This window comes from Eupeodes corollae, chromosome 2, assembly GCF_945859685.1.
Source record: "Eupeodes corollae chromosome 2, idEupCoro1.1, whole genome shotgun sequence".
Classification (NCBI taxonomy): domain Eukaryota; kingdom Metazoa; phylum Arthropoda; class Insecta; order Diptera; family Syrphidae; genus Eupeodes; species Eupeodes corollae.
The window spans coordinates 25,248,751-25,270,138 of NC_079148.1; the positions used below are offsets into that span (position 1 = coordinate 25,248,751).

General features: G+C 30.2%; 1 protein-coding gene across 1 annotated transcript in view; it reads left to right on the forward strand.

The window, feature by feature from the left end:
* The window catches only part of LOC129947391 (sex peptide receptor), a 138,952-nt gene that overhangs the window by 42,632 nt on the left and 74,932 nt on the right, over window positions 1-21,388 (forward strand). The window contains exon 3 of the mRNA XM_056057925.1: window positions 18,108-18,322. The gene's annotated coding sequence lies outside the window, so the exon portion shown is untranslated. The remainder of the gene's footprint in view (window positions 1-18,107; window positions 18,323-21,388) is intronic.

Below are 21,388 nucleotides of genomic sequence, written 5' to 3' on the forward strand. Positions count from 1 at the left end.
TTATTAAGAATATTTAAGTTTTAAATAGGAAAGAATTAACTAACTTCAATAAAGTAAAATAATAATTATAGATTTAAATAATAGTTTTAAGTCAAATATTAAATAACTGAAAAAGTAAGTTCTATCTTAAGTGTCTTAATTATATAACCGCTACTGTATATGGGAAGTGGGAAGTATGGCATAACGAATATAAGCAGACAATTTATTCCTAACTATATCAGTTACCATATCAGCTGCTGACACTTTAGGTACCAATCCCTTAAAAGAGTGTAGAAGAAGGTGGACTGGATGTAAACAACGGTAATGTTTACCCAATCGTGTGTTTTTTTCAAAAGCACTTAACAATGTATAGTGTTGTTTAAAATCTTCCCAAAAATATATAATATGAGGTATGGCGGTACAATATTTTTAACCGACACGTGGAAATTTTCCGCTCAATAAAGCTACTCTGTCAATTTGATGCTCCAAAATGATAAACAAGAATTTTATTAGGCCCATCACTTCAGCTACATTTTGTAAAGCTGATGAGGTATGTAGTTGGATACATAAGTACACCGTACTACTCTACATGCCTAAAATCTTATAAAGGTATATGATTCTAAATCACCTGTACAAAGCTCCACTCTAAGTAAACATACATACCTATAGACGAAGCACTTTGCTTTGTTTATGCCATAGGTATGTATTACAGCCAGGACTATAGGGAGAAGGATTTCCATCCATATAAGAGACATTACGGTTTTATTTCAAAAAGGAAGACGAAAAAAAAGTATCCTTAACTCTTGAGCGAAAAATAAATGCCCTCGCCACCCTTAAGTGGCTAAAACGGGTGAATTGAGATAGAAGACATCATCATCATAATCCTTTGTGTTTGCACCAGACCAGGCACGTGCTGTTATAGGTCCTGATAAAAAACCTACCCTTTTTCTTTTTCTTAGTTTATACTCGTATGTTTGTATGTTATGCGCTCTGGAATCACTTTGGGAATTTATAACAAACATTTTTATATCATCACAAGTACTTACTCTTTTGAAAAATTCCCTATTTTTTAAAGAGCATTTTTGTCTGATTATCATTTTTATGTATGCCCATGCTCACATTCATTTTGGATGTTTTTTTGAAAAAGAAAAACATGCACGGAATTCGTGAATTTAGGACAAATCTAATGGAGCTTTGATCTAAAACTAATTGCTACAATGGAATGCTTGACGGTGAAATCATATTAAAATATACAAAAACCGACTTTATCATCAGGATAAGTCCCTTTTTTTATGCCTCAATAATTTGTCCTTATAATTATTTTTGTCACATACTTACACCTAAATACATACATAATCATACATACATTTCATATATGCATAAGCTAGATTGGTGTGGAAAGCTTAGGGTTGTGGAATGTATTCATATGAGACGTTTATTGTGTGTGCTTCAGGAAGTCGAAATGATACTATCTTTTGTGATATTTAATTAAAAAAATATCTTGACCCGAGAAAAGAAAAAAAATATCCTTATATTGTTGATTATTTCCGCATGCAAGTATGTTTGAGTTTCTGGTTAGGAAATTAAGCTAAAAAGGTCTCTAAGCCTAGAGAGAGTAAAACAAGTATGTAAAGTATTAATCTGAGTCGTAAGAAAATGCTCTTGTGTTTCTCAAATATTATGAAATACCATAATTGTAATTATAATTGTAGTTTTTTTATAAGTTTATAGAACAAAGTTGTGTTTTGTAATTAAAGCAATAGTCATATTTTGGATCATTATTTCAAGGCTTACGACTCTGACTGAAGAGCACCATATACTTTAAATAAAATGTCTATTACTTATTCAAAAAATTGAGGCTAAAACTTCAAGAATTCCATCTTGAAAAATTTGAAGAAGATTGCCAAAGATATCCTTTTTTGCGTAGTTGCAAAGGAATAACAAATAAAAAAATGTTAACATTGGCCAAATTTGATCACCTCTCTTACATAAATATACCGGCCTCTAAAATGATCTTACAAGCTTGAGAACTGTGAGTGCAATTTCACCAATTTTTGTGTTTTTTAACTGTTATCGAAATTAAGTAGCTTTTATTTGTCAAATGTGAGAAGATAACAGCTTCAAAAGTGACTTGGGTTTAAGTAGCAGGCTTTTCAACACAAAATCTCTAATGCTACAATTAACGTTTAAATGTTAAAGCTGTTCAGTGAACAATTTTAAATACTTAAAAATTAAAGAATTTTGAAAGGATTCTTACAACAAGTACTCAAGATAATTTGACTCCGACCATAATCACTCAAAAACTCAAATCTCTTTAATTTATATAAATTCTACAATTTTTTCATACTAAGTAGAAACCGTAGTATTTTTATGGAAATTATTTTACCTTAAAAAAAAAGAAAATATACCAAAATAAGAATGTTTTACGGAATAAATTTAAAAAGGTACAATCCAAACGTGTTACGATTTAATAACTAGATTCCGTCCAATTCATCACCCCGATTATGGTAATTTTTCGTGTCCATTTATCTGTAAAAGGGGTTTGTCCTTTAAGGTGGGTAGGTATCTATGTATATTGTATACGAGACAGTATTTAATTCTGAAAAGATAGCACGACCACTAAGTATTCCAAAAATGTCGAAAGTATTCATCTCGTACTCTGCACAGTGGAACAAATTCAAATATATTTAAACCTAAAAATTAAGAAATTCTAACATTTTAGCTTCTTGTTTTACATAAAATAAAATGGCAATAACTTTAACTTAAAATATGAACATTTATTTAAATACAGAAAAGGATTACATAATAAATGTCTTTATGGGTAAGTAAAGTTAAATTTATGTAAAATATTCAGTTCAGTAGGTCCACTGTTCACTTTACTCTAATTTCAACACCGCAGCAGAATAAACCTTAAATAGAATGAAATACTAAACAAATGAAAACCCACAAATTCCTGGAGACTTTTATGGACAGGATATGGCATTAGCATAAAATCATTTCGACCTTGAATAGGAATACAAACCTTTTAAGGCTTCTTTAATCACAACTCTTCCTCGCATTCATATCAATTTTGTACCAAAACAAAAATAAAGAAATATTTCTTTTCTTCCCAATTTTGCGTAGGAAAGGTATATGTGTACTTATTATTATTATGACCAGGATTACATGTGAAGCATAAAAGGTCTAAATCGATTCCTGTTATGGTATTTTCAAAAATGAATGAATAGGTTTACGGGCACATAATATAGGTTAGGTGGTATTCGATTTATTTTAAACACAAACAAAAGAAGAATTAGGTTCATAACGGTTAGCTTATGATATTCGTTATAAACCTTAAACTTTTTTGTTGTTGTTTTATTTGGAAGCAAAAACAAAGCAGGGATTTAAATTTTATTTCTCATCCCAATTTTGTACCCTTATGGATAAAAATGTGAACCGATAACCGACAACCGACATCATTAAATGAGTTCTATCATAAATTTGACCGACATTTTCAGCACATTTTTCCTATTCAAATTTAACTAGGATCAAGGTAAATAAAAATATTGCCTTAGTGAGTGAACAAAAATAAAAGGAAGCACACAATTTATAGGACATCAAAGATTTGTGAGAGTCACGATAAAAGTTTTCAGTTAAAAAAATGCAATCTGTCATGTTGATCAAAAATCGATAAATATTTGTGTGGTTGGACAAGGACAGAATTGACAGATTTCAAGGAAACTATGCAAAAATATTTATATTCTATTCAAATCAATATAGAATCTTGTTATTGTGTCTTAATGTTGATGGATGAATCAGGATATGGACAGAATTTACTCGTATCGATAGGATAGACAAAAAACAAACATTTACATGAGGTTTGGAAATTCAGTCTTTAGTGATGCCGTAAAAAGTCCTTTCATAGCGATGCCTCACAAAAAAAGGGCTTTCCAGTAAACGGTATTAGCGGTATAGCCTGTAATAGTGAAGCTATCATTTTGAAACAGTGTTTTGTGGACATTTAACAATTAAAATCTACGTTATAAGTAAAAATGTAACGATAAACGCTTCAAGAACTAATTAAAAGTGTTAATGGTGAACATTTTTAAGTTGCAGTTTTTAAAACTAAAACACTATTGGCGTCATCTTCTTGGCTAACCAGTTAAAACAGTAGAGAAATTCGAGATATTTTGAAAAGATAGTGATATGAAACATCTGTTCAGGTTACTCAACTAAAACCAAGACTATTTCTGATGTAGCACGTGCTGTTTATTACTTTCAGAAATTTAGCATTCCAAAAAAAAGGTTCTAAACATACATCAAAATGATTCTGATTTTTAGGGAAAAATCATCTTTACCTATGAGGAAAATTTTCAACTCGGAGGCTAAGTTTGCATTTGGAGTTCGAAAAATCCATGAATATTATTAAATGCTATTTACAACGTCAATTTTTTTTATGCTGGCGCTGAGGCTGGTGCAACTTTTACGGTGCATTAATTACGATTCTAAGCTATTTTTAATTTGTATGGCCAGAATTGGAAAATATTGATTTGGTCGCGGTCTATTTCATTTTTATTTTTATCAAGGCACTGAGGTTTCGTGGTGCGATGGATAAGCCTTAGGACTCCTTGTTAATAACGAAGATTGAATCTCAGCTAATCTTCAAATCCCCGTCTGTTGATTTGTCTAAAAAGTTTGTAGGTTTTTTTATTTGGTCAGTTGTCAGTTGTATTATTCTTAAAAAAAGAGGCTGGGATGCGACCCACACTGATAACTTCCCATCCCGTCTGTCGATTTGTCTTGCTTAAAAGTTTTCTATATGTACTCGTATCAATTTTTACCAAATTTGAGTACTATTTTTTGCAGATTTTATTTTTTATGAAAAAACGGACTGTTGGATTTTTATATAAAAATTACTGAATATTGAAAACAATATTTTCTGAAATAAAGTAAGTTTGAAGCCAATATTTTTAATTTTTGAAAAGCTATTTGAGCCGAAAGTAAATTTTTACCATTTTTCAGTATTGTTTTTTTTTAGGTTTTTATTTTTTGTAAAAAAAACTGTCTATTCGATTTTTCTCTTAATTTGTCCTAATGTTGAAAACAATATTTCTTATGAGAAAAAATTAGTTAGAAGTTTTTAAAAGATATTTGAGTCGAAAATAATTTTTTACCAACTTTTATACATTTTTTTTTTTAGTTTTTTATTTTTTTGTAAAAACACTGTCAATTCGATTTTTCTCAAAATTTTTCAAAATGTTGAAAACAATATTTCTTATAAATATTTCTTATAAATAAGATAAAATAAGATTGAAGCCTAAATTTCAAGTTTTTGAAAAGATATTTGAATCGATATTCAATTTTTACGAACTTTGAGTAGTTTTTTTTTTTAGATTTTTATTTTTTATAAAAAAAACTGTCAATTCGATTTTTCTCAAAATATTACCAGATGTCAAAAACATTATTCTTTGTTGCACACAATTGTTTTGGAGATGAAATCATGTTTCAGTCATAAAATTTTTGAGGTGACAAATTTTTTTTTTCAGTTTTTTTGATTTATAATAAGCCGAAGGAAAACCTAATTTTTCCTATACACATAAATATAAAAAAACCCGTTATATTGATTTTTTTCAAAAAATATACCTGTTTCGTATCACGTTACAATATATTATATAAAATTTAATTCAAGTCTCTAGCGTTTTTGGTTTGTAAGATATTTAGGGCTAACCAAAATGTTCACCTTTTTTTAAACTGCTATGGTAAAAAAACCACCCACGCAATTTTCTTGAGTGCCCTTTCTACATCTTTCTGCCTTATTATCTGTATAACAAAATTTATTTGAAGTCGATATCTCTTCTGGTTCTCGAGCTATGGACGACGAAAAAAACGTCGCGAACGTACGGACGTACGTACACACGCACGCACAGACATCTTTCTAAAAATCTTTTATTTCGACTCTAGGGACCTTGAAACGTCGAGAAATGTCAAAAATTTCAATTCGACAAATCGGACCCATTGCAATAACTTCCTATGGGAAGTTAAAAATTAAAATTAAACAATAGTTTAGTTTTTTGTTGAAAACAAGTTGTTAACAATTTAAGCATTTCTTAATGTTTTGCATATTGGATGCATGAAATTAATTTGGGACATATCAAGAACCGAACATCATTTTTTACCAAATTTGCGTACTATTTTTTGTGTATTTTATTTTCGTGTGAAAAAACGGACTGTTATATTTTTATAGAAAAAAAACTATTGAACATCGAAAAAAATATTTTCTGTGAAATACAAAATTTTGAATACAATATTCTTAATTTTTGAAAATCTATTTGAGTCGAAAGTAAATTTTTCCAAGTTTTAGTATTGTTTTTTTGTTAGTTTTTTTTTTTAACTGTCATTTCGATTTTTCTTAACATTTTACTGAATGTTGAAAACAATATTTTGTATAAGTATTATAAGTTTGAAGCCTTAATTTCAAGTTTTTGAAAAGATATTTGTTTAGAAATGCAGTTTTTACCGACTTTGAGTAATTTTTTCTTATGGTTTTATTTTTTATAAAAAAAAAACGGTCAATAAGATTTTTTTCAAAGTTTTATCAGATGTCAAAAATATTATTCTTCGTTGCACAAAATTTTTTGAAGATGAAATCATATTTTTGTCGTAAAATAATCGAGTTGATATACTTGTTAGGTATCACGTTTCAATATATGATAACAAATTTAATTCAAGTCATTCATGAGATATTTAGAGTTAACCATAATGTCCACCTTTTTTTAAACTGCTATATTTAAAAAACCGCCCACGAAATTTTCTAGAGACTATTTGATCTATGGACGACGAAAAAAACGTCGCGAAGGTATGGACGTACATACGTGCGTCTGTGTATGTCTGTACATGCACGGAAAGATATCTTTCTAAAAATCTGTTATTTCTACTCCAGGGACCCTGAAACGTCGAGAAATGTCAAAATTTCAATTCGACAAATCTAACCCATTACAATAACTTCCTATGGGAAGTTAATAATGCCAAGACTCTGTTCTGGTTGATTTGGAAAAAGCTTTCGGGACCGTTTGGTTTAAGAGTCTTAATCTAAAACTGGGCAGGCTTGGTATAAGGAAATCACTGCCAATATGCTTAGCGGTAGAAAGTTTGTTGTCAAAAGTGGCAATGTAACTTCTAACCATAAAATTCTAAATTAAAAATGGCCTTCAACACCTATTTTCTTCAGAACTGCGTACAGAACGACCCGAAAGGTTAAGGTTATTAGAACCCCCTTCAGTGTAATTTCGACAAGTTTCAGTGACATTGCAACGACTGGAAACTGAAAATAAACGTCCTGAAAGCGAAGAAAATTCTGTTCCAGACTCTGTTAGCTAGGGCCAAGAGGGCCATTGTTGATCTTCACGGGCAGCTATTAACGAGCAAAAGTGTAGTAAGTACCTCGTTATTGGATTAGATCAGTATTTGAACTTCTTATTTTTGCTGACGGTATGAAGATTTTCAAAATAATAAAGTCCACCCATGATCGTATTCTTTTACAAGCCGACATTGCTACTTTCACATTTTGGTGTGGGAAAAATAGCCTTTCACTCAACTCTTTAAAATGCCAGACGATAACTTTTACTAAAAAACTAATCAGTAACGTATTTGACTACTTTATATCACAGCAAAAGCTCAGTCGCGTCTCCATATTTAAAGATTTTGGTGTACATTTCTGTTCCAACTTAGAGTTCACACATCACATTAATTGTATTGTTAACAAGGCAAGTTCTATGCTTGGTTTTATAAAACGCTGTGCAAAGGAGTTCGATGATCCCTATGTTACTCTTTCTTTGTATAATTGCCATGTTCGTCCTCGTCTTTAATATGCTTCGAAGGTATGGACTCCCTATTACGAAATTCATAGAAAACCTATTGAATCAATTCAACATAATTTCATTTGCTTTGCCCTAAAAGGTCTCCCTTGGGAAGATCCTTATGATCTGCCTCCCTATGAACATCGTATTCTACTTCTTCAAATGCAATCTCTCCATCAAAGGCGTGTGAATAATGACTTAGTATTTTTTCATCAACTCATTAATGGTGAAATTGATGCACCTTATTTGCTTTCTCTTGTACATTTGAATAACCGAGGCGGAACTCATCACCTGCGCACATTTGATTTTATACATATTGACTTCCATAGAACTAATTATGGGAAGAATGAAGCCTTAAGTCTAATGAGCGTTTTGTATAATTTAAACTGTTCATCGATAGATTTAAATTTAAATAAGGTGGGATTAAAATCATTGTTTAGAACCAGTGCTCCACTATCGTAAACGTTCTCATTTTATATTTTGTTCTGTAATAGTTAAATGTTAATTTTGTTTTGTATTTTGTGCGTGTGTTAGGCTATAATTGTATTATTTTTTACTTACAACTAACACATGCACTTATGATGAGCCTCTGATCGTAGTTTGACGCTTGCTATAAGCTTACTACTTTCTGAAAATTCTGAAGTGTCAAAAAAAAATTATATTTCGACGTACAAGTAAATGCTGCTCTAAGCAGGGCTATACGTACCGTTCAAAGTTGTCCCTTCCTATATGGAGAAGTTTCAGGTGTTCCTGCCGCAATGTCTACGACGCTTAATCAATTTACATCTTCATACGTTCAGTACTAATTAAATGAAGTCCTATACAAAGGGCTTTAAATTAAATTCATTCACAATTTCGCGAAAAAACTTGTTCGAGGTCACATTGCGAGAGCTATGTCGTTGACCAACAATCTTATTTTCGGGGAGTTCTATTTGAACGACGAGTGCCTTGAAAGTGCACGCTTTAGCGGCTTCATTCCACCGAAGGCATTCCTCCTTTTATATAGATCCGGTTTGTTTGGCTATTCCCTAATAAACCAACAGACTTAGAACCGTAGATAGGTGACTCTTTTACAATCGGGACGTCTCATGGGACGAGATGGTGCAGGGTTTCTTCGGTTCAGAAGGGCTGTGTCCGAATGAGACTAAATTGATAGGGTGAAGCAGAAGAACCATTTTTGGTGGCTTCACTGCGGTGCAACAAGCAACCAACACAACAATCGCAAGATTTCTTGACTATTTCCTTTCTCGAATAGGTTATCACAATCTTGACACATTTTTAGACTTTTTTTTCTGAGGCCATGTAAAATGCTATTTTAATAAAAATGCTCCATAATCAATGATCTTAAAGACGGAATTGTTAAGATGTCGAGGACATACAGCCTCGAATTAGTCACGGTATATTTCATAAAAGGAAGTTAGTCTTAAATTATATATTAATTCCTTAAATGTATATTCCAAACCTTGGCCAATGCTACTTTAAGGCTTGAATATAAGTTATGCAATAGTTACAGAAACAGAGCCCTTCCCGTCACAAACGATTATATAATCATACGAAAACTATTTAACGTTTATACAAACGGTTATTAAAATAAGAAATAGTTTCGTTAATTAACCAAACTTCAATAGAAGCAAAAGTTTTCTAAACACAAGGCTCTTGAAGTTAATATCTGTATATTTATTTCATTTAACCCCAAAGTTGAATGTTGAATGACGGGCACTTCTGTCATGGAGAAGAAAAAGAACTTAATTGTTCTTTTCTGGCAAAAAGAACCATAATAGTTATATGGCAACAATTAAAGCTACTGCCTACTATCAACACCTTCATGAATCATCATAATCTAGCTTGATATCGAAAGTCATGATTATACTTGAAGTACTTTCTCAATATATTCTTCTGCTTTTGACCCTCTAAACGAAATAAACAAATTCTTTATGACTTAACTTTTCTAAGCTATTCATTAAATAAAACAAAAAAAAACAGGAAAACAAATTTATTTTTCTGTAAGTCAGGATAATGACTTCCCTCATATCCTCCTAAACACTTCAGTCTTCAAAAGTCTTAATTTCTCTTTGAAATAGTTGTTGATTGTTCAAATCTCATATCCACTAAACCAATCTTATTTTTCACATTAAATTGTATATACTTTTTTCTTTTATCTCTTTGGCGCCCCCTCATTTAAGTTGTAATTATTATTAAGCTTTTATATATATAAAATCTTTTGTATAAACTCTCAACTATATACAGTTTCTGTAATTATGCTTACAATGTATATTATGTACACACTTCCTTAGAAATAATATGGCCAAGTTAATAGCAATACATGTATACATATGTATAAATTAATTGTGTAACGTGGGTTTAAGTGACTGCGTTAAAATCTCCCCATAACTATACTTAAGGACTTGCATAACCATACAATATGTATAACTAAGGCCTGAGGAAATGTTACGAGACCTGCCAGGAATCTTTTATCATGACTTCAGTTACATTATATTAGCCGTATATGATTTTGACATGCGGATTAGATAGACAGGTCATGTCATTTACGGGGTGGTTTTAGGGTGAAACAAAAAAAAAAACAAAAACAAACAAACAAAAGGATCCGTGTCATAATCCACATCAGAACCAGAAATAAACACATCAAATATTAGCCCCTGGCCTATACTATGACTTATCAAATCGATTTTAGGAACCTAGTCTTTATTATTATCCGACAGTGTACACTTATGTATTCATAACAAATAATGTTTATGTTAATAGGTTATGATTATGACATTTTTGTTTGTTATGTTTCCGGGTTTGACGTATTAATAAGAAATAAATATTAAGCGTGTTTAATTCAATGGACACCAGTAGGTATAGTGTTGCCAAATGTTGTGTTATAAAATTGAACATCTTATACTAAAAATATTTTCGGAGAATAGACAGTCATGTCAAGTTAAAACTACACTAGTTGTGACCGATTAATTTAAAAAAAAGTGGTATGTAGTGCTCAGAGCTGTAAAAAATGCAATCATTTTTGTATTGCAGTTAAATGATTGGAAAGACTTACATTTTGAATAATTTGACTTCATGTCAGTACTTAACTTCGAAAAAAAAATCACAGTAAATTTTGAAGTCTTTTGTAAAAAAATCATTTAGAGCAGTTAAAAGACTTAAAGTCAAAAGAATGCATTACTTTTTACTGCTCGCATTCTTGTAAGTCTTTTAAAAGTCTTTTACATTCTTTGCATTCATTAAGTCTTTTGATTGCATTCAATGTAATGCAGTCATTTGAATGCTTTGAAGTCTTTTTACTGCTTGAAATCTTTTTATTGGTTGAAGTCTTTTGAGTGCTTTAAGTCTATCTATATAGTTTATCATCAGGTTCCTTACGACTAGCATTTACTTTGCTCTTTTGATTATTAAATTCATATTGTACTCGTAGTTAGCCTCACAAATACAAAGTCTATCAAAATTTAAAAAAAAATATACAACAAAGGAAGGCTAATGTTGCACGTTGTTTTTAATAATAATTTAGTTTATATTTGATTTAGTTTTTTTTTTTTAAAGTGTTTCTCCTGCCCGAACTAAGAACACCTACACAAACGTCTTTTTTAGAAGCCACCTTACATGTTTTAGCCTATGATCACACCTTCTGCACAATACATTCATAAAAAGTAGTCTTTAGACTTCAAGCAGTAGAAAGACTTCAAGCAGTAAAAAGACTTCAAAACATTCAAATGACTGCACTACATTGAATGCAATCAAAAGACTTAATGAATGCAAAGAATGTAAAAGACTTTTAAAAGACTTACAAGAATGCAAGCAGTAAAAAGTAATGCATTCTTTTGACTTTAAGTCTTTTAACTGCTCTAAATGATTTTTTTACAAAAGACTTCAAAATTAACTGGGAATTTGTTTTCGAAGTTAAAGTATTGCATTAAGCAATGTTAATGCATTCCCAAAATTCAGTTAAATGAATGGGACTTTTCGCGATAAAATACCAAATGATTGCATTCTTTTACAGCTCTGGTAGTGCTAGGTTGATATCAAGTTAGCATTAGACTTTTTGATTTTGTTAAAACTAAATACACAATTAGTTGATAATTATTTGTTGTAAGATAGTTGTGGGAAGACAAAAATTAAAAAAAATTGTTTTACTTTGCTTTTTTTTTTTACAAAAGTTGGTATGTTGAGCTAACTTGACACCGTGAATCCAGGCATAAATGAAGGATATTCGAAAATGTAACGATGCAATTAATTGTAGCTTTCTAATTTAAAATTAGTTGTGGAAAGGAAACACATCTAAACATTTTTCACATTTTCGTATATCCTTGTCTTATGCCTGGGCTCACAGTGTCAAGTTAGCACTACATACCCCCTATTAAAACAAAATCTAAGTAAAAAACATGTTTGCAGTTTTTTCTTTCCAAAAATAATTTACAACAAAAAATCTACACTTAACTGAATACTCATTTTTTTTAATTTCGGAAAATGTAGTGCTTACTTGACAGTAGTGAGAAAAAATGGATCTTTAAAACTCAACTTTCCTCTTTCATCCTAAAAAAAACTTTCCTTTTAAATCATATTATTATTAAATTTAGAAAATTCAAAAAGGCCAAAGGCGACTGATTTCTATTTGTTCAATTTCTTAAATAAATTCAGTTGCTTCAGAGACTCATTTTATGACTTCTTATTCTAGTGTCTATGGGAATACTAAGATTCAATAAATCTTTTATTTTGATATTTTTTCTGAAATATTATTTCAATGGTTTTTGGAGGGAAATAATCAGATTACCTAAAATGGTACTCTCTTTAAAATTGTTCTGTTAACTCCATCAAAACTAAATTAAAATCGTAACATTTATAACCTCAAAACCATATTCCAAGTCCATCCAACGAAAACAAATAAACTTTTAAAAACTGTCGAATGCAATACCCATAGTAATAAGAAAATGTTCTGGTTTTAAGTTTTTGAGCAAACATTATTTTGCGGTATTGTGGTGCTTTAAAATGGAAATAAAAGTACTGTATATGTGGTTTGAATATATATTTCAGTTTATGAGCAAAGCAAACAAACCGAAAGGCAAATTCAAATCAGGATAATTTTCATTAAACATTGCATAGTTAAAGAATAAAGAAGAATGGTTATAGACTTATGGCAATATTCTTACTCTATAAATTGCTTAGGAATGCTAGTAGGTATCTGCGATTGAAATTGAGCTCAAGGGTAGAGTTACGGAAATTTTTAATGGAGCACTGTTTTAAAAAATACATAAATGGTACTCGAGAGATGTAAACGTTCTATAAACTCTTTGAATTCAGTGCATTGAAAAATTTAACAAAATCGAAGGTAAGATATTTGATAACTGCAAGAAAAAAATGTATACTTTGAAAATACTACATTTTAATAGTGATATCAAATCAATATATTTATTGAGTTGAGACTTTTTATAATTCTTTAAGCACGAGAGTGATACATTAAAATATGCAAACTCCCGAAATATCCTGAAGAAATGGGTTAATACTGAATTTTTTGAGAGGCTCCTGATTTCATAATATACAGATGATAAAATGGTGAATTAAAATATCTCCGTTTTAATTCGTTTAATTAAACGGCAACCATCAAGATACATAAATGGAGGTCACTGTTTGAGGATTTTGAAGAAAAAAGATAACCCTTAATTAAATTGTAGTAAACTTAAGTTACGACTCTAGGAAATTGGGCATTCTTACTCATAGTTTAGTGTAAATATTGATAAATCAACGAGCTACAATTAATTGCACCTAACAAAATAAAACATTGAGCATATAACTAGAAAAATACATACGCATAGTCCAAAGAGTCTCCGTACAGTTTTTTTTTTGAAAATAGTTCTAGGAATAAATGTAAAAACCAAAGTTGAATAAAAGTTTTTCAACACACTTTCCAAAATGAAATATTGATATTTATTGACGTTTCATATAGCCTCTAAATACAGGTTATTTGAACAGGGACGCTACAAAAGTATAGCGACAGAGAAAGCAAACGACGTCATATTTCTTGCCACTCTTTTGACATTTCTCTTCAGTAAGGTTTAAAATTTTTGATGAAAAATTTACTACCGGAATTCGGAGTCAGTGGCCTCAACGTTAAGAGCGCTACGTTCAATTTATGGTCGTCATAATCGTTGTAGCAGATCAACAATTGAGCGTCTAGTGGAAACATTTTAATCCACAGGCAATAAAAAATGTTAACGTGCCAGTAAGGCAAATAATGACCCGTAGCGTCGAGAATATTTCTGCCGCTGAGGCTTCAGTTGCAGAAAGCCTCAATGCGTCTGTCACACGTCGTTCTCAAGCGTTGGGCATCTCTGTGACGTCGTTATGTCGAATTTAGTGATCTTGGCCTACATCCTTACAAGATTAAATTGACCACCAGAAACGTCGTATGTCCTTAAATTACTAAGCAACTAAGCAACAACTTGAAAATGATTCGGAATTTCATCGAAAACTCATTTTCAGCGATGGAGTTAATTTCTGGCAAAAACTGCGGCATTGGTCAGGCATCTGTCCACACGTACTCAATGGGTCATCATTTCATCACAAAAATTTACGGTTTGGTGGGGTATATGGGAAGGCGGTGTCATAGGGTCGTACTTCTTCCATGATAATTAAGATCGCTACTAGTCAATAACCGAATATTTTTCTCCTCAATCGGATGATATGGATTTGGAGAACATGGTTCTAACAGGATGTAGGCGCCACAAGCCTCACAGCGAATGTCACAATCAATTTATTAGAAACCAAGTTTGAAGAACGTGTTATCTCATGACATGTTCCAGTCGCTTAACCGCCTCGGTCTTGACGCCGCGCCGTTAGACTATTTCCTGTGGGTCTACGTCAAGTCAATGGTTTATGCCAATAAGTCAACAACGATTGATGAACTTCATACGAATATCGAACGTGAAATTGCAGCATTATTGGAAAATGTATGCCTGAAAACCGTCGAAAATTGGGTTAAGCTTCTGTAAGTGTGCCCGTGTTGGCCCGTGTTGGCCATAAACCGATTTCCATACATAATGGCAGCGAACGAACTTCTACAAGAATAAAGAACTTCATTGATATCCAAAACCATTTTTTTTTATTTAAAAAAAAAAACTTTTGTAGCGCTCTTATGTAAAACCCGATACTTAATTTAAGAAATGCGTGTTTTAGGGCTCTACAGGTACACACATAGATTCTTTTGCAAGTTTAAGAACCTTTTATCTTTAACTATACCTCACAAACTTGACTCTAAATTTATTCTCTTTGTAAATAATAAAATCATTTTGGATAAAGTAAAATTATTACGCTTAATATTTGATAGAGTTATTAGCATTCAGCTTTCTTATCAAAATTGCATGCATTGATGATAAATCTTTTCTTTTTTGTGTTAGTAATTATCTTTCAGACCGTTTAATTCAAATTATATTTTTTAGATGGGTTCAAATTTGATATTCATAAAATAAAATGTGGTGTGCCACAGGGCTCTGTTTTGTTTCCGACATTCTTTCATATTTTAATAAATGATTTTTTTTCTGAAACTGCTAACCCTCTAAATTTTTGCGCTGATGACAGTACCATCAGCTTTTCATATTCGTATTTAGATTATCATTCTTGTTCATCGGATGTGGACTAACAACGGCAGCGTATGATAAGTTCATTAAATTCTTATCTTGACAGCCTTTACCCATGGAGAATTAAAAAACGTGTCGCAAAAACCCAAGTCTCCCCCAATGCCACTATACAATTGTGATACTTGCATCGAATACAATGAACAGCTTTCAGTTGTAGGTATGAACATCAGAAACCACTTATTAGATATTTAACTCACCAAAAAATGCAGTTAAGTGTTCAGGTTTTCTCAGACGATGGAAGAAGTTTTGTACACCTTTTCATCTGGTTAGAATTAAAAAACGCTCTTATTCGTCCAAAATGCGAGCATAATTCTCTAATTACGTACTTGAGTCTTTTGGATAAAAATGAAAGTAAATGAATAAAAAGAAGAAGAATCGGATGATATGTTAAGTAGAGAGATTTGTTAAAAATTAAGTGATTGTCGCATCCAAGCACCTTTCTTTATAATAACGTTGAAAACAAAAACATCGCTATCAAAATTCAGATTTAAAGCTAACATTTATGAAAAATTCAAGGTTGCAACAAATGCTTAGATATAAAGTGCTTAGGTAAAGTGTGAGAATGATTAAAAGGGTCTGACCACTATAAACCTTTTAAAACAAAATAAATTAAATTGTACTGATTTGTTCACATTTCGTTAGTTGATACATTTGGTATGCTTACTCGTATTCACGTATCAAACCTTTTTAATTGATGTTTAAAGTATTTGTATATAGCGAAACTACAGAATAGGTTTGTTGAGAAATCATCTCCAAACAATCAAATAAGATCTTTAGTATCTATATTTTTTTTTTTAATTTCCTCTAAAATACATGTTAAAACCCATAAACTTGCATTTTTATTCATTGGCTTATAAATTGAACGCACACTTTACATTAAAAAAGGAAATAAATGTCGTTCAATCTACGATACGATAAGTTTTATAAACTTCTTTCCTCTTTTTTTTTTATTCTGAGACCCTTAAGTTCCTGATTGAAAAACAATTTCCTTATATTATGTGAAAAAGAAATAATATTTTTATTTGTTTGAACCTTTCTGCCTAGAAAATATAGAAGCTTTCTAATTCATTCTTTCAACCAATATTGAAAAAGTATTGCAAAAGGTTAACTTGATAAAGGTTAACTATACTCTATTTTAATATTAAAACCATTTAAATGCCTTACATTTTAAATGTCAATTTATTTTAAATGATTTTTCCTAAAAAAATTGTTCAGTGTAAGAATTGTATTCAAAGGAAAAAAAAGGAAACAAAAATTACAGGTTAAGTTATATACATATGTCTAAGACCATGTGAGACCTGTCAATATAAGAGTAAAATACAAAATAAGTATTAATATTATACATTAAGAGCAAAAAATTAAACGATTATTTCAACAGAAATATTTTACTTTACGATGAATAATTGCCTATTGAATGTACAAAAATCTCCAACATCCATTACGAACCAGATTGAAGGCTCAATGGCCATTAAGCTTATATTAATGACAAACAAAAAAAAATCAGCTCAAAATCTCCACTAAACTGATGATTTTAAATCATTTAAATTTTTAAGAGACACCACACCTATTTTGTTTTTTAAGTATCAATAAAGTTCTTGACTTGAATTTTCCAATAGTAAAATCAATAAAGAACTTTCGATACACAGATGGATTCACGTTTCTAAGCTAGCAAATTTATTCTAAATTCACTTATTTATCCACTATGTACTTTCACTTATTTATTTAGCAATTAAAGTCTTCAATATAAATATATAAAACTAATGGACGAGCAACAGATGACTTCATTGTATTTCAACAAAAGTATCTACTTCAAAACAAATTTCGAGACGAAGAATCTTCTTCATATTTGTTTTTCATTTTTTTTTTTCATTTTGAAAATGTTTCACTTGGAGAAAATAAAAAATAATAAAAAAAAAAAAAACAAATTAAACAAACACCAGCCACTTTAAAAAAATATCCCCTGCCTACGTAATGGACCATTTATCGATCAGCACCATCAATTTAATCGTTTTCAACAATAAATTTTTCGAAAAAGCTTAAATGCGTGAGTAGATATACAAGAATACATACACTCGTACAAACTTCCCTAGAGATACAAATGAAAATAATGAGATACCTTCCGTGTTATTTCGTATTTTTTGTTGCTGTAAGATAAATGACCAAATGTTGAATGACATGACCCGAAATAACGAGCATTAAAAAATAATCGCAACGTTTCACACAACAATTTCATCTTGACAACTACGCACCGGCCGCCTTCAGTTCCTCCAACGCACGATTAATAAATAATTGAGATGATATTGTTAAAAATAGTTAAAGGAATTTCGAATTGTTTAAAATTATTTTTGACAGAAGGTGCTTACTTACATCAACCATCTGATGCCAAAAAAAACGAGAAACACGAAAAACAAATGCTTTAGATTGTTTACGTGTTATACCATTCGCTAATTAAGTTCAATTGAGAAATTAGAAATTGCTGAACCCCCCATAAGCCCCCAATCAATGGTTTTTCATCTTCGTCAAAAGTTTACTTTTTCTTTCTTTGTTTTGTGTGGATAGCTCTTCGTGTTGAAATTCAAAAAACGTTTTAATTCCTTTGCTTTTCTTTTCTTTTATTTAATTTTATTTTGTTGTTTAATTTTCATTTCAGATTCAAGTGGTGTGGTGTGTTGACTTAGTCCATGGGTGCTTATTGCTTATATACAGTTATATACGTCGTCGTCGATAAAATATCTCTCATTTCCCGACCCAACCGACACAGTGTGTCGACGGCGGCGGTGGCGTGGGAGATTTAATTACGTCTCGGCTAATGGTCGATTTTCAGGACAATTAACACTTCATTCGATGGGAAAATATCTTAATGAGGTGAGTGTGTTGGGATATACGATTTTTTTTTATTTTTTTTTTTCATTTTTAAATTTCATGCCAAGGGGATGGTAATTTAAGATATTGGAGGAAAATTTAAAGTGAATGTTTTTGTTGGGGTTGAAAATGGTGTGGTATTGTGATGATGGTAATTGAAGCGTTAAATTTATTATTATAATGAGTCATAATACGTAATTATTATTGAAGCAGGAAGAACATCTCATTTTAATTTTTTTTTCATTTTCATTATCTGTTATATTTATTTAAGTTGAGTTTATGTAAAATATAAATTAAGTATTAATTTCGAAGAGTGAGTACTTGAAATTTGAGATTCTCTTTTAAACTTTTAAAATCGTAGGTATATAGTTTCAGTTTAATATCAGAACTTAAGTATCTCGTCGAGAAACCGAGTGAGCTTAAACCTATTTTTTTAAATTGCTCCAATTAAATTTGAATTTTCAAATTTGTAATAATTGCACTATACTAGCCAAAACGTTCCTCAGAAATGGCCACTTTGTTAACATTGGATATTTTTAATTCACATTTATTACTTTGGTTTATATCATCAAATGTTTACAACAAGCTTTGTATTAGAGTGACAGTTTTATGATTATAAGCCATGTATGAAGCAAATTAATCATTTTTCAATTTTGGGATATTTTTATTTGAAAATGGTAATAAACGGTACAAATTTCAAAAATAGGAATTCTACGATAATTGAGTAAGTTTGAAGACTTATGTTTATAAAATATTAATTTTGATGTAAAGAAGCGTATTATTTTTGATTTATTTTATTTATAACACTGACTTCAAAATAGGTACAAAATTTATAGACAGTTTAAGATCTACAGAACCATGCATAGTAAGTAAATAATTAACGAATATTTTTAAGTTTTTAAGAATATTGCTACTCGAACAGAGTTTTTAACTACCCATAGGAAGTTATTTTAATGGGGCCGATTTGTCAAGTTGAAAATTTTGACATTTCTCGACGTTTCAAGGTCCCTAGAGTCGAAATAAAAGATGTCTGTGCGTGCGTGTGTACGTACTACGTTTTTTTCGTCCTCCGTAGCTCAAGAACCAGGAGAGATATCGACTTCAAATAAATTTTGTAGAGATGATGCAGAAAGGGCTCTCAAGAAAATTGCGTCGGTGGTTTTTTTACCATAGCAGTTTGAAAAAAAGGTGAAAATTTTGGTTAACCCTAAATATCTTAGGAACAAAAAACGCTAGAGACTTGTATTAAATTTTATATAATATATTGTAACGTGATACCAAACAGGTATATTTTTTGAAAAAAAATCAATATGACGGTTTTCTTATAAATCAATAAAACTGAAAAAAAAGTGTCACCTCCAAAGTTTTACAACTGAAATATGATTTCATCTCTAAAACAATTTTGTGCAACGAAGAATAATGTTTTTGACATCTGATAAAATTTTGAGAAAAATCAAATTGATAGTTTTTTTTACAAAAAATAAAAACCTAAAAAAAAAAATGTATAAAAGTTGGTAAATGTTGATTTTCGATTCAAATATCTCATCAAAATTTTCTAAATATTGGCTTCAAACTAATTTTATCTTATAAGAAATATTGTTTTCAACATTTGGTAAAATTTTAAAAATTCGAATTGACAGTTTTTTTACAAAAAATAAAACTCTAAAAAAACAATACTATAACTTGGTAAAAATTTACCTTCGGCTCAAATAGCTTTTCAAAAATTAAAAATATTGGATTCAAACTTATTTTATTTCACAGAAAATATTGTTTTCAATATTCAGTAATTTTTATATAAAATCCAACAGTCCGTTTTTTCATAAAAAATAAAATCTGCAAAAAATAGTACGCAAATTTGGTTAAAATTATTGATACGAGTACATATAGACAAACTTTTAAGCAAGACAAATCGACAGACGGGATGGGAAGTCATCAATTTGGGTCGCATCATAGCCTCTTTTTTTTAAATTAAGGTATCACAGGCAGGGATTGAACCCAAGACCCCTTGCATGAAACTCCAACGCACTAACTATTATGCCACGGGTACTACTAAACCAGTATACTTTTGGTAAAAAATACAATAAATGTTTTTTCGAAAAATTTACGAATGAAAACTGATTTCATCTCCAAAACAGTTTTGTACAACGAAAAATAACGTTTTTAGCATCTGGTAAAATTTTGAGAAAAATAAAACTATTATTATTATTATTAATCAGTAAAATTTGGAGAAAAATCGAATTGACAGTTATTTTTTACAAAAAATATAAACTTAAAAGAAAATTTAACAACAGTTGGTAAAAATTTATTTTCGACTCAAATATCTTTTCAAAACTTTGAGATTATATTTTCCAGCTAATTTTAACTTACAAAAAACATTGGCAAACATTTTGAGAAAAATGGAATTAACAGTTTCTTTACAAAAAACTAAAAGCCTAACAAAATTTAGCAAAAGTTGTCAAAAATTGATTTTCGACTCAAATATCTTTTCCAAACTTTGAAACATTGGCTTTGAACTACTATTATCTTTTAAAAAATATTATTGTCAACATTCAGTAAAATTTTGAGAAAAATCTAATTGACAGTTTTGTTTACAAAAAATAAAAACATAAAAAAAAAACAATACTAAAACTTGGTAAAATTTTACTTTCGACTCAAATAGCTTTTCAAAAATTAAAAAAAAAATGGTTTTTCAGCAAATATTGTTTTCGATATTCAGTAGTTTTTTTATAAAAATCTAACAGACTAGTTTTTTCATAAAACGAATCTACAAAAAATAGTACGCAAGTTTGGTAAAAATTGATGTTCCATGCTTGATATCTCTCAATTTAATTTCATTCATCCAATTTGTAAAAATTTAAGAAATGCTACTAAAATTAAAAAAAAAAAAATTGGGCACTGAAAACCTATTTAACAAAACTAGATTTTCAAACTAAACTATTTCTTTATATGAAAAATAGTGCTGGTAATTTAATTTTTAAGAATAATTCAATTGACAACTTTTTTAACCCAACACGAAAACCTACAAACTTTTAAGCAAGACAAATCGACAGACGGGATGGGATGTTATCA